The 13,602-nt window shown below is 28.3% G+C and overlaps 1 non-coding gene and 2 pseudogenes across 1 annotated transcript; all 3 read left to right on the top strand.

Annotated features, from left to right (window-relative positions):
- Positions 1-1,181: 1,181 nt before the first annotated feature.
- On the top strand, positions 1,182-1,374 carry LOC114075757. Its single transcript, XR_003576150.1, has one exon. It is a non-coding gene; the product is annotated as a U2 spliceosomal RNA (small nuclear RNA).
- A 1,750-nt stretch (positions 1,375-3,124) lies between these two features.
- Positions 3,125-3,276, top strand: LOC114075759 (annotated as a pseudogene).
- A 5,780-nt stretch (positions 3,277-9,056) lies between these two features.
- Positions 9,057-9,219, top strand: LOC114075761 (annotated as a pseudogene).
- The last annotated feature ends 4,383 nt before the right edge of the window (positions 9,220-13,602 follow it).

Raw genomic sequence — 13,602 nt, 5'->3', positions numbered from 1 at the left:
TGTTGTTCATCATGTATTCATAAGATACTTAGAGCAATAACTTTGTAAATTTTATAAGAAATAACAAAGTTTTAATGAGTATTTTTAAAGAAAACTTAAAACCAGTAAAGAAGATAGAATCTGAAACAAACTAGAAATAATATACAAAATATATTTCTCAAGAAGAAAATCGAGCTCATTGAATGTATAGTGTGTCCTTAAGGAAATTATTTCCCTCAAGTACCCGATCTTAATGGAATATATCATAACATAATAGAACTATCTTACTTATAGGTGTATTGTTACCTAAAATCACGGTGTCAACAAACAATTGAACTACTCTAAAATATACTTAGAGTACTAGATTTAGTAGTAGAAAAGAAATTCAAAAATTTGTTGTCGAAAAATAAGAGAAAACCTTCTATTTATAGCCAACAAAGGATAGTGCAAACATGTGTTTATTGTGCCTTATCGGGAAGGTCAACACCCTTCGGAGTAAGTCACAACCTTATGAAAAAGTTGCAACTTTTCATAAATGTCACAGTTCTTCATAAAAGTTAAATTTTTTCAGAAAAGTTACAATTCTTCATTTGCCATTCACATCTTTCAAAACCCAACAATCATATCTACCAAACTATTTGCACACAATCCCATAGCGATCTCGTGGAGGAGAGGAAGCAAATATCATTTTTAGAAAAAGGTTTTATACGTATTTGAAGTCTTTTCAATTGTATATTCTTTGTTCATATTATCAAACCTTCATTTTACTGTTCTTCTTCATATAAATTTGTATCCCTAGATATATATTTTCTAAATTTATAATTGGTACTCTATAATTTATATGACATGATATTTTATATTTGCATACAATTCATAGTTTCAAGGGGACATGTATTAGCAACCCCAATTGTGCCTCCGTTGCCAGACTGAAGGCTTCATTGGTGGCAACTATGGTGGCCTCCGTCGTCGTTGCTTTTGCACCAAAACCTGTTAGAAGAAATGATCTTAATTTCATTTTCTCTGCAACTGTTTCCTTGTTAAACCATCCATGATAAATTATGTTGTTCTATATATCAATAAAAAGAGACTAGATAGTCTCTTGGAGAAAAAGCATAGGAGCTCTTCTAGTCCCACAATGATTGGAAAGACAAATTTTATGTATCAAAATACATAAAATAGCGCGGCATAACACGTGGAAAAACTTATCTTTATCGGCCTTTTGGCTAAGATCAAGTGTAATATATGTTCTTATCAATTTAATGTCTAATATGTGAGTCAATGATTCATACGATATTAACTCTATTTTTAGGTGAAGGTCCATCACGGTAACTTGCTATCCGGATCTTCAATCATCGTCATGGTGTTGCACTATAACCTTGCCCTAGTCCATCCCACCAATTCTATTCCAAAATTTAGATTATCTCAATTGATATGCAATAAGGTTCTTTTGTAAAGAATTGTGTGAGTCTACAAAATATTTATGTTGTCGTGATGTTGAACCTCAATTGATATAACAAGTATCACAATATTTTCCGACCCTCCTAAATGAAACAAGACCTACATATGGTGTGACATTGTTGATGACTTTGAAACCATTCCATACTACATCTTAGAATGTTTTCAATGATGATTTTTTTAGTATTAAAAACAAAAAAGACTCATATGGTGCGAGCATTGTTGATAACTTGAAACTATTCCATACTGCATCTTAAAATGTTTTCGGAGATGATTTTTTTTCAGTATCAAAAACAAAAAAGAGGCTCAGATGTGCTATTATGTCGCCTGATTAGTATTTAGCGTAATATAATTAATGACTATTCAAATACATTTTACAGTGCAAAATATGAATTTGATCTATAATTATAAATCAAAGGTAACTTTTCAAATTACTTATTCACTCTTTCAAATTAATTAGACAAATCAATGCATTGATTTTGAAAGAATACATTAGACCTACATTTGAATCTACTCCGTATATATAATTGAACCATAGAAAGTAACCCTTCATATTCTTAACCTACTCAACTAAGAAAATTAATGCATTGTTTTTAAAAAAAGAATGAATTATGTAATTTAATTTAACATCTTCTTAGTTTTGGTATTTAGTATAATATAATATAATTATCTTTTTAATATTAATTAATTAAATATTTTATAATACTATAATTTAATATAGGGGTAAAATGGTAATGATGATAATATTAGTTAAATAATATTTAATACTATGTATAATATATATTATATTATAATAATATAATATATGAATGAAATGATATGATATGATGATGATGATTTATACAATTTTTTTATCTATCATAAATTTTTAAATTCTTGCAGAGAATCATGATCATGATTAAAAACGACATCAATGTACTTTTTTGTTAAGAAAATAATAATTTAATTATTAAAGGGCTTAAGGATTTAAATTCTACCATTGTATGATTAAAATATTTGTATTTAATTAAATATTTAATCAAATTTTGACTTAGTAAAAAGATAAATGATAATTTAATTTTTCACTTTGGAGCTTCTCACTTATAATAATAATAATAATATATAAGTGTATATATCTGATATAAATGACCTTTTTAAATTTTGGGTGATGAAAAACTATGTCAAAGAATCTTGTACTGAATTGTTTATCATACAAGGTACCAATATTCAACTAGCCATACCGAAATATATGTTTTCGGATGGAGAAGTGCTACTCTATTCCAGACATTTGGATTCTTATTGTCCTTGTGTCTTTAGGACGACGTCCAAAGGACTGTTTGGATCATGGCCTCAATCTAATGTCATTTCAGAAAGGATTCATTTGTACAGAAAGTTTGATCTTTTCAAAATTAATTAATTAGAACTATTTGTTTACGTATCATGAGTCACTTTACCTAGATTATATTGTTAGAAACTCTTTTGTGTTTTCCTATCATTATTGAAACTGTTTTGGAGCCAACAAAACGTAAATCGTTTCACTCGCTGCTCTTTGATCAGTACTTTATTAATGGGATTGAATTAGTATAACACATAAAACCAGAGAAAAAATTAGTGAAACTTACTAGCTCTTCTAGACCCACACTGATTGGAAAGAGAGATTTTATGTAGCAAATTGACATATAAAATAGCGCGCCATTATACATGGAAAACTATACCTTTCTCGACCTTTTGGTGAAGATCAAGTGTAGTGTCTGTTCTTAACTCTATTTTTTTTACGAGGAGGATTCATTACTATAGCTTGCTATCGGGACCTTCAATTGTCGTCTAGGCGTTGCACTACTGCCTTGGTCTGGCACAACCCACCAATTCTAGTTGGAAATCTTTCTTTCAATTTTAAGTTGAAGGATTTCAAAGGATTTTTGTGCAGTTAACAAACCTTTACATTTTTGGAGCAAAATTGATACGACACATTTTAGCCAATGTTCATTTTAGGATTCGGAAAAGGGCCTAAAATATCCTTAAAGTATTGGAAATGGTACAAAATTACCCTCCATCCACCTATTGGCTCCAAAATATCCTTCTCACCCACCTATTGGGTCCAAAATACCCTTGTCATCCACCTTTTGATTCAAAATTGATCACTTATTTGACGGTTTTATATTTAAACTATTTAAATATTTTTTAAAATACGTGGCGCTTAACTATTTGTTATAATTTAACTTATTAGTATAATTTATAAATCAATCTACTACCCACCCCATTACTAATTAAATCCCTCTAAATTAATGAACCGGTCACATTATTAATGCAAGCTACTGCCAATTGAATGTTTTTAAAAATTATAGAAGTAATTATCATACATTCAAGTGGCTAAATAAAAATCACCGATAAAATGAAAAGTCTGACTATGTTCATCTTAATTATTGTTACGTCTCAATTATGTGATGTTATTTCATAGGTAACTTTTTTTCAAAATAATATATTAAAGTTTTAAAACAAATCATAAATATTTAAAAAATTATATTTAAAAAAAGTGCATGAATTAATTCAGGATGTATTACTTCTTTACCTTTAATCATAAATTTCTAATTCAATTTTGAAAGAAAGTGTCCTCCTAAATAAGCGGCTCAACCTAAATTTAATTGGGGCTTCGATTCGGACTCGAATAATTTTGAATGTCATTTTCAGAAATCTATAATTTCATCGTGCTTTAGTAGTGTTTATGACGATTTTGATATTATAATTGGATTATAATTGGGTGAGGTCTAGTTAGTAATGAGTGGGTAGTGGGTTGATTTATAAATTATATTAATAAATTATAATTATAATCAATAGTTGAACGCCAAGTATTTTAAAAAATATTTAAAGAGTTTAATTTCAATATAATTAAAAAAGTGGTCAATTTTGAACCCAAAGGTGGATGACAAGGGTATTTTAGAGCTAATAGGTTATTGAAAATGTCATTTTGGAGCCAATAGGTGGATGAAGGGTAATTTTATACCATTTTCAATACTTTAAGGGTATTTTAGGCCTTTGTCCGTTTAGGATTTAAAGTAGAGGAGGTCAATTGGTTTGACTAAAGGATTGCTACCAAATAATTGTGCTGCGAAATAGCTCAGCTGGCAAAGGAGCAGATCTCCCACCTAGGCTATGAAGGTTCCAACTTGGCCATCAACACTTCCTTTTTTGCTTGCTCTTTTTTTTTCTTGTTCTTTCTCTATTCATTCTTATTTATTTATGACTATTCTTTATTAATTCAAATTGACCTTTTTTTTTTCCTTTTTTTTTCTTTTTCTACATTTGTTCTTATTTATTTATTATTATTTTTTATTAATTCAAATTGACCCCTTTCCATAATTAATATTGAGCTTTTTTTATTTTCTCTTGCACTAATTATTAATCTCTTGTTATGAGTGTAATGTGTTTATTTTTCTTATCAATTAGTGAATATTGAATTATGAGCATCAAATAAATATTATGAAGAATATATTTAAATAGTAGTTTTAAAAAAACATAAGTTTCAAAAATGATTTTTTTAATTTAAAGGTTTTTGCGATCTTCATCGACGTTTTTGCTATGTAAGATGACTAGGCTGAAACTACAATTTTTATTCTTTCTCAACTATATATTTCCAATAACACATAAAGTCAATGGAAGATGAATATATTATGTTAATACTATTAGATGGTTTATACAAGCACAAATTTTAATGTGAAAAATCTTTTTTTCTTAAAAGTTTAAGCGAAGAAGACATCAAATTCCAAAAAGGAAATAAAATTAAATTGGTTAGTTATATCTAATCACAAAATATCTAAATGAAAATATGAATACATGCATATTTGATCGATTCATTTATAAAAATAAATAAAATTAATAACCTGAGTTGTAACCCAAAATTAAAGCAACCGATCCTTTCATATTACTTGAACATTGTGGCACCCCGTACCTCCAAATCCTAGATCTGCTTCTGATTGTTCATCTCCTTTGTAGATGTAGGTTGCTTGACCGAACCACATTGAATCTTTGTGACTTTTGATATATTTCTTGTTTGTCTTCTTACTTGTGGTCTTTTGAGGTTTGTTTTGCTAGCTTTCACATTATATCTAATTACTAGACCAATGGTGCTTGTTGATTTTGTTATTCCATTTTTCTTATTTTCTAATAGAGTGTCATGTCCGAACTATTTCATATCCATAAAATTGCAACTGTAAGATCAAGTATAGTATATATGGTGCTTTTGTCATGATTCAAAATTACAAGTCATGACTAACACCAGAAAAACCACTATCTAGATTAGAGAGGATCAACTACGATACTAAAGCTAGGTATATACAAGTATATACTAATAAGAAGGATGAGCATAGAGATCATCAATCCACTGGATCGTCTGACACCTTGGGACAAATCTCTATAATGTACCATATACAAACAATATCCATGATATGTGTGGAATACAATACTCTCTTCGTTCCATTTTATATGTCAGCTCTTTCTATAAATAGTTGGACCATAATAATTGTTATTTTATAAAATTTATGTATTTATTGTCATATTTTGCTTATTATATCCTTGATAGAATAGTTAATTAATATTGTCATTTGTAAATAAAGTTGAACTTTAGAAAACATTAAATAAGGGTAAAAGAATAAAATTACATTATTTTTTAATACAAGTGTAAAGTAAAAAGGTGACATATAAAATGGAGCGAAGTATATTATATGAGTGCAATGACATGTGTGAATAAATGGCGACGTATATACATGTTCAATTCAAAATGATGCTTTTGGCCTGGGTTTGCCTTCTTCTTTCATAATATTTAATTTTATTATATAGTTTTATAAAGCCCCAGTATGGTTTAACTATTTTACTTTAATGTTGTTGCAAGACGAATTTAAGATGCACTACATATAATAGTCAACTGAGGTTGATTTCTATATGTGTATTGATTAATATGAAAATAGAAATTTTAAAATATTTTATATTTAAGGTAACTACAAAATTTCTCTCCGTTTCTATTTTGTTGTCAATTTTAGAAATGACATACATAATAAGATAACAATGATTAGCATATTGAAGTTATAATTTTACCCTTATTGATTATAGTTTCAAAAAGGCATAATTGTTAGGATTGAATCCACACACACACTTGATAAATGATGAACACAAGAACTTTCTAGAGAGAGAGACGAGAGATCTAGAGAGAGAAAGAGAGAAACCAATATTTCGTGGTAACACCCCGTGGGTAAACTTCCACGGCGATGGGTATATATATTAATAATTCAGAGTATTTTAGGTTACAGAGAATAAATGGAGAAAAAATAGTACAACCTAATATATGACAGTACATTAAGTATTAATCAGGCTCGACAACCTAACAATAATATATAAGTGTTCCATTTAACTTAGCTTCAAATCACATTTATGCCCTTCAACTTTAGGTGTGCACAAGTAGACGCTTAAACTTGTATAAAATTGAACAAATAGACATACGTGTCATGCTACATATCATTTTTTGTCCAACGTGGTGTCCTACATGTATTTTGCCATGTAGGACTCATGTGTTTATTTATTTAAAAGTTGGATAGTTAAAGTGCATGTTTGTGCATAATGAAAGTTGGAGGTCAAAGTTAAAATTTGAAGCCAAATTTAGGGTCTAATACATGTATTATGCCTTTCAAAAAGGATGAATTATAACGTGGAAATTTTCAAGATGTTTAAATGAGTGTATAATATGAATTTTCTTTTGTCCTTTCTTGATTTGTAAAAATGAACAAGTAAATAGTAACAACTAAAAAAGAAAATATGGACAAGTAAATAGAACGGAGAGAGTACTTCCTTAACAATGTAAGAAATGTTCTGCACTATCATATACCAGCTCAAAGCACTATAACAAAAAAGACATTTAATGACTATAGATGGCACAAAAATATTCATAATAATTAAATTAATGTCAATACATTTAGAATCGCATAAATCATTAGCGACATTTATAATGAACCATATTAAGTTTCCAAGTTATGTCATCCACATCGAATGTGGGTGTCTTCTTTCATCATTTATGTTTGGAATTTTGTTTAAATTAAATTAATAATATAAGGTTTTTCTTAAATGAAATAAGAGTGTTTCCTTTCATTCTTTAATTGGTGTCTTCTAAATAAAAGAATGCGTATTTTTTATTTTTTGGTTATCATCAATTCTATTTAAATCTAACTATGTCAGCTTCACAAATAATTTTTTATAGAATACATTTCTTTATAACATTCTCCAAAAAATCAAGTTTTCAAGTTCTTGTTTTCCAATAAGATTTCTTCACTATTTGCTTAGTTCAGAAATTCATAGGCTTGTCATTATTGTTCATCATGTATTCATAAGATACTTAAAATAATATATTTATAGAATTTGCTAAGAAGTAACAAAGTTTTAAAGAGTATTTTAGAAGAAACTTAAAACCTGTAAGAAAGATATAATCGAAAACATATTAGAAATAACATGCAATATATATTTCTCAAGAAGAAAATCGAGCACATTAAGTGCACAACGTGTCCTTAAGAAAATTATTTCCCTCAAGTACCCGAGGTTAATGAAATATATCATAGTAAAATAGAATTATATTATTCACCTGTGTATTGTTACCTAAAATCATGGTGTCAGCAAACCATTGAACGACAATAAAATATACTTAGAATATATGCTAGATTTAGTAGTAGAAAAAAAAATCAGAAATACATTCTTGAGAAATAAGAGGAAACCCTTCTATTTATAGCCAACAAAGGATAGTATCAACATGTTTTTATTGTGTCTTATCAGAAAGGCCAACACCCTTTGGACTTATGGAAAAGTTAAACTTTCCGTAAAGATCATTGCTTCTTAAAAGTTGAAACTTTCATAAAAGTAAAAACTATTCAGAAAAGTTAAAACTATTCAAAAAGAAAATTCAAATCAACAATTTTTCTGCACAGAATAGTTACAACTCTTCATTTATCATTCACATCTTTCAAAATCCAACAATCATATCTACTGGAACTATTTGCAAATATCGTTTTTAGAAAACCGTTTTGCACATGTTTCAAATCTTCAATTCCTTCATTTTATTGTTCCGCCTCTTCATATAAATTTGTATCCTTGATATATATTTTCTAAATTTATAATTGGTACTCTATAATTTATATGACTCTTGATTTTGGATATTTGTTATTTTGCATACAATTGACAGGTATGGGACCAATTAGCAATGCAGAGGCAAGAACTTGTGATCACAGAGCCGTAGTTTCAAGGGGACATTTATTAGCAATACCAACTGTGCCTCTGTTTGTCAGACCGAAGGCTTCATTGGTGGCAACAGTCAGTGGCCTCCGTCAGCGTTGCTTTTGCACCAAAACCTGTTAGAAGAATGATCTTGATTTCATTGTCTCTGCAATTGTTTCCTTGTTGAACCATCCATGATTTTTTATGTTGTTCTATGTATCAATAAAAAGAGACTAGATAGTCTCATCATTAAATAGTAAAACTAGAGATAGATTACTAGTGAATCCTGTCCCCTTGGAGAAAAAGTATAGAAGCTCTTATAGTCCCATAATAACTGGAAAGCCAGATTTTATGTATCAAAATGACATAAAATAGTGCGGCATAACACATGTAAAAGCATATTTTTCTCGGCCTTTTGGCTAAGATTAAGTGTAGTGAGTCATTTACTCACACGATATTAACTCTGTTTTTTTAGGGGAAGGTCTATCACGATAGCTTGCTACCGGGATCTTCAATCATAGCCATGGTGTTGCATTATAACCTTGGCCTGGTGCACCCCACCAAATATATTTCAAATTTTGATTATCTCAATTGATATGTTATAAGGTTCTTATGTAAAGAATTCTATGAATCTACAAAATATTTTTGTTGTCATGATTTTGAACCTCACTTGATATAACAAGTATCACGTTATTTTCCGACCCACCTAAATAAAACAACACTTGCATATGGTGCGTACATTGTTGATGACTTGAAACCATTCCGTACTACATCTTAGAATGTTTTCGATGATAAATTTTTTTTCAGTATCAAAAACAAAAAAGACGCATATGGTGATGCAAACATTGTTGATGACTTGAAACCATTCCATACCGCATCTTAGAATGTTTTCGGTGATGATTTTTTTTCAGTATCAAAAACAAAAAAAGAGGCTCAGATGTGCTATTATGTCGCCTGATTATCAAGGCAAGGTGAAGACCCAAAGTATTCACATTTGCATAATTATCTTCAAAGCACTCAAAGAATGCACCAGCCAGGAATTGAAATCGTGTCTGTACCGTGGCAGGGTACTATTCTACCACTAGACCACTGGTGCTTGATGCTTGATAATATAACAACCCAATATTTAATATTGGAATAACACTGGTTGATTCAATTAGTGCTACTAGGACGGATGATCCATCAAGGACTTTTCATCTATGTTACGAGTCTTAAAATGTCACAATCAATGCTCCAACGATTGTTGCACATTTTACAAATGCATATTTAGAGTTATCGCCTTCAAGCACATTTGCACAAGTGGAGGAAGGTTTAGTTTGTCTTACAATATTACCTGTAGATGAAATTGCTATATTTGGAAACGTGGCATAGGAAAATTTCCTAATAGGATATCATCTTGCAGACAATAAAGTTTTTCTTGCCTATAGATCGCACTAAGTACAAAGTACTAATGTTGTTACAAGTAATTCAAATTTTATTGATCAATTCTTGATATCTTATGTATTATTTCTATCTAATGCTTACTAATGGAGATCTCATCTTTTTATTATTTGTTCAAGGTAAGGAAAATGACATCAAGAAGTTGCATTCACAAATTCTAACATATTCTTGATCTAGTCCCCCCTATGTTTTCTTTTTGGTATACTGATCTTTGTTTCCTTCGTTTCTTTGTTTATATTATTGAGACACACGAAGAGTTGGTCATATGTGTGATTTAAATTAGGAAAAAGAGTTTGATATACTCCTCAACTTTGTCATATAGAGCTGATATACCCCTTGTTATGAAAGTGACTCATATATACCCCTACTTATATACAAATGACTCACATATACCCTTTTCCTCTAACGGAAATGAAAAAAAATAAAAATTTGAATCTAACTTTTTATATTTTTCAAGAAAATATAATCACGAGTAAATTTAATTCTCGTCAAACATATTTTTTTTAGTCTTTTTATTTCAGTGACTAATTTAGAATTTTTATTTTGATAATCAAATTTATTTATGTTTCACTAATATTCTTGTAAACTTATTGTAGATGACCAAATATTTTTCTTCGAATACAAAAATTAAATTACAATATAGAAAAAAAGAATAGTTTAAATTTTTTTTCTTTACACTAAGGAAGAAAGAAAAAAATAAAATAAGAATAAGAAACTCATATAATTATAATGAAAGAAGTCAAAAAATAATTTATGTATGAAAAATTAAAATATACTTTGAAATTTGATAGAAAAATCATATATACCCCTAAATAATTTTTTTTAAAAAATAAAAGTAAAAAATATATATTTAAAACTAATTTTTTAACTTCCGTAAAATGAAGGGTATATGTGAGCTCATTTTATAAAAGCAGGGGTATAAGTGAGCCGTTTGTATAGCGATAAGGGTATATATGAGCCACTTTCATAACAAGGGGTATATTAACTTCAAATGACAAAGTTAAGGGATATATCAGACTCTTTTCCCCTTCAAATTAAAATAGATTTGTTAAGAAAGCTTTAGTGAACAACTAATGCTACACAAGATTAATAACAGGAAAGAATGACAGATAACAAAAAAAGAAGAAGGCATAGATGCCAGAATTGTCCAACTACACTTTTTGATATGAGGAAAGATTTTGAATAGTGGTAAACTTGAAGTAGTCAACAAGAGTGACGAATCTCTACTTTTTGTTTAAGAAGAAAGCTCATGATTATTGATAGGCTTGTGAAGTGGATATAGACGAGATTTTAGATAATAATATATTAATTTTGTTTTTCCTTATATTTTTAACGATAAAAGTCGTAATAATATGTGTATTGTATTATTTCTTTCTTTTTTTCTTTTTTTCTTTTGTATCATTATGATGTCTCTTAAGTTTAATTTTTATATGAACTTCTGATTGTTGTAAGTTTATGATTGTTTTTAGTTCAAATTAATACTTTAAAATGGTAGAGTAGATCCTAAAGAGATACCACTTTCTCAAGAATTTATCTTAATTATGGTTGAAATTTTGCTTAAGTATAAATTAAATTTAAAATTTAAAATTATTTTCTCTTGGATTAGTAACTTAATAATGTTAAAAAATCTTCTAATTACTAATCAAAATTTTAAATCTAAAATTGATTTCTTAAGAGAAATAAATCTTAATGATTAATATATGTTATTTATTGGTGTCTGTTATGTAAGTTATAAAACTATCAAGAATTATGCTTGTGTGAAAACTTTTTTTTTTTAAAAAAAAAAAACTATTTACATAAAAACAAGTAATATTTATATTATTCAAAATAATTGAGACATGATCATCGTTATAGATATTATAAAGAAAGGCTATATCTTTCCTTTTCATCATAAGAGCAAGTTGTATTAATTTCATATGACTCCATAATTTTTTTATTGTTTTTCTATAAAATTGAATTCAATAAGCATAATTACGATTAATATATGGTTAGAGGAAGGTGAAAAAAATCAAAATAAATAAAGTTAATTTTAAGAACACCAATGAATGATATAAAGTACTGACTAATATTGGTTTGTTTTATATTGAGGGAACTATAAATTAGAGTTAGACTTATCACAAAAATTTAAAACAAGAAGATGATGTGTATATATATAGTCAAACATATATTGTATGGATAAATAGGTATGTAGAAGTTTTCATGATTAAAACATTACTCGCTATTTAATTGTAATCATTATTTATTTACATTAAAAGTATATTAATTATAATAAACAAACCCAATGTATTTAGTGAATTCTTTGTGTTTTTTCATGATTGCGCAAAACACAGATGAGTTCACTGTAAAAATTTAAAGAACAATTATTATCATTGTTCTTAGTGTTAAAGTGATTTTTTTTGTTAGCACTAGTATTAGTTTAATTTTTATTTGTGTTTTATTAGAGTTACTAATATATATGGACTATAATCTTTATTGGACCATTCAAAATTTCAAGAACTTGAAATAATATGATAAAATATAAAAACTATGAAAAAGTAAAAGAAGTATATTTAAAAATAAGAAAAATCTTTTTTGCAAGAATGATATTTTGTCTATGTTATTTTACCTTGTTAAACATTTTTATTCTCTTAACTTTAATATTTTTTAACTAAAAAATGAAAAAAAATTAGTTTATTTTAAACTAAAAAAGATATTACAAACCTTTTAAATTTCTGGCCTAGTTCTAGCCATTTAGCATTACTAGTACCAAAGTAAATATTTTATATATAAAATTATTTTTAAAAATTATATACAATGTCGGGTTGTTCTGGTCTCGAGTTGACTTTTTTTTAAGGTAAAATCAAACCAAATCCAAATATAGTCGGGTTTTCTCCCCAATACTAAACCAAGTCAAACCAAATTATTAGTCAATTTTTTTATTTAACTTGATTTTGTGGTTTGATTTGATTTTTTATTCGATTTTATACAGTGATATGATGAAACTCTACCATTATTATAAGGCTGGACATTAGGTCGGTTCAGTTCGATTTGTGAAATTTGGTTCGATTTTTTAGATTTTCGTTTGACAAAAATATAAAATCAAACTAAACTGAAATAACTTTGGTTCAACTCGATTTTTACAATTTCGACTCGATTTATTTTTTCGGTTCAAATAACATTTTGGGCCCTTTTTTGGGTTATAACTGGACTTTTCTTTTCTTTGACACTTCAATGTCATCAGCTTCAACTTCATTCGGGGAAGAAGTATTAAGTATGCTTTCATTTAAAGTTTCATCTTTACTTATTTTGCTACCAATTTCTGTTAGGACCGTAAATAAGCAGGTGTAAACGCGGAAGCTAGCAAAGCAAACCTCGAAAGACCACGAGTAAGAAGACAACGAGAAATATACCAAAAGACACAAAGATTTAACGTGGTTCGGTCAATCGACCTACGTCCACAAAGGAGATGAGCAATCCACTATAAATATGAGAGTACAAAATACAGAGGGAAACAACCTCAACCAA

The sequence above is a fragment of the Solanum pennellii genome, chromosome 1 (genome assembly GCF_001406875.1).
Source record: "Solanum pennellii chromosome 1, SPENNV200".
Taxonomy (NCBI): domain Eukaryota; kingdom Viridiplantae; phylum Streptophyta; class Magnoliopsida; order Solanales; family Solanaceae; genus Solanum; species Solanum pennellii.
The sequence above is the reverse complement of the archived record's forward strand: the minus strand, read 5'-3'. Positions and strand labels throughout refer to the sequence as shown.